This window comes from Symsagittifera roscoffensis, chromosome 1 (genome assembly GCF_963678635.1).
Source record: "Symsagittifera roscoffensis chromosome 1, txSymRosc1.1, whole genome shotgun sequence".
NCBI classification, from domain to species: Eukaryota; Metazoa; Xenacoelomorpha; order Acoela; family Convolutidae; genus Symsagittifera; species Symsagittifera roscoffensis.
In genome coordinates, this window is record NC_087062.1 from 71,787,102 (window position 1) to 71,789,197 (window position 2,096).

The window sequence follows — 2,096 nt, forward strand, 5'->3', positions numbered from 1 at the left end:
ACAGGCATTCACATATGGTTTAAAATCAGGTGTTCTATAATTCAGTTCCAATAAAGCTTGTTTCAAGCTCAAATTGAAACCTTTTTTCTTTTTGGATAAAATAATATCAATTGCTTTAAAACCAGATTTAGTAATATATTTAATTTTTTCTGTTTGAGCAATTCAATATTCGGAATTCATCGCCTACCAATCCCTTGATTGCCTCAATTATCTCTTCCACAAGCAGTACAATAAAGTGCAAAATGTTTTTGAGCAGCTAATTGGACCAAAAATGAATTTTTGGAGGAAATATTGAAAAAAAGTAAGATTAAAACCAAATAATGATAATCAAATTTATAATAAGCAAAGGATGGCACAACAACTTATTTAGAAAATTACTCAGCCGTCCGTTCCAATCTCTTCTTATTTAATCTGCCTGGTTTTTGTTTAAATCTTAAATTAAGAAATCAGTTGAGATGGAACCTTAAGAAATACAGTACCGCGAAAACTCGCAAGAAAAGGCAACTCGCAGCAAGACAACTCGCAAAATTTTAGGAAAGTGACAACTCGCAAGTTTTTAAAGGTAATTGGAAATTCTATATTCTCAGTTTAAGGTCGCCGGTGGGCTTTCTTTTCTAACTTCACAAAATGCACTTATTGGCCGCGTAATGAAAGTTTTTTTTTTAATTTTTGGATAAGACCTTAAAAAAAGCTTAGAACAGTATCATTGATCCAAACTGACCCAACTTTGACTCTGTAAAAACTCGATTTTCCGAAAAGTGGCAAAAAAGGCACTTTTGACTTGTTTTTTTTTGAAAATTTGCATGCTGCGCAAATTTTTTGTTGTATAATTACGGTTTTTCTATAGTTCTAGGACCGTACGAAATTCGATTAGGTCAACCTGATAAAAAATCCACAAAACTTTTGAAAAAATTCACCCATAATGAAACCCCAGATATCATTCAACCTATTGTGATGATTATTTTCAGCCAGACTTTGCGTAGAAAAAAACATAACTGAATGCAAAGCTCCTTCTCACAATCATTGATCGGAACAATAACCTGAAAAAAAATCCAAAAAAAGTAAAGTTTACAATTTTACCAATGGGGAGGAACTTTTGTCTTCGGGAGTCCATTAGTTTCACTTCTTCTCTCAAAATCAAGCGCCCCAAACTAACATTAAACTGAGATGAGTTATAGGTCATTTTAAAGCCGTTTAGTTTGTGATTTGAAAACTACTATGCATTTTTCAAAGTGTCGATAAAATAATGGTTTGATATTTTGAATTATTAATTTCGAGCGAGTAAAGCGGGCAGGTAAATTTCTATCAGTCAAATTCTTTAAAATTCAATCAAAACTGAGGAAGGGCAATTTTGCCATACAAAAATAGTTTTGGTAGTTTCATTTAGTTATTTTTTCAAAACAAACTTGTTTGTTTGAAATTAGTTTAAAATTTGTTTAAGAATTCCTTGACAAAAAATTTCAAAAATGTTTTGATTTTTTTCTAGTCAGATTTCGACAAGACGACTTCGAAACACATACTTTATTCTTCTTATGTGGAATATGGCTGATTTGATGGCTGTAGGTCAGATCCGTTCGTGACACCACGAATAGAAAACGAGACACATTTTTTTTAAATTCAAATTTTGTTTGTATAATTGTAATAGGAACTTTCTTTGAAATTTTAAATGATAAGAATGAAATCCGTTTGAAATCATTTTGTGGGTGCATACCATATTTGTAAAAATGAATGTTTTTTTTCTCAGTAAAATGCCTTATGCTGACCTTGGCTTTAAATTGCTTTAAATTGTCATTGACCTTGGTGTTATAGATGTTTTGTTTCCTAACTAAATCTGGCGAATTGATTTTTTTAATCAAAATTAGATAATCATTCAGCACCGAAAGAGCTCGTTTGTAAACTTTCTTGTCAGAACTTTGTACACCGATCACTTAGAACTGAAAAAATATTTATAAAAGCTTGCTTACAAACTTGAGAAAGAAAACTTTTCGATAGAACTGATGTATTTTTGCGGACATCGTGTAAAGAAACTTAGCGTATACAAACTTCGTTTTGAAGTATATTTGTTTTAGTTTTAATTATATATCAACTTAAGGAAA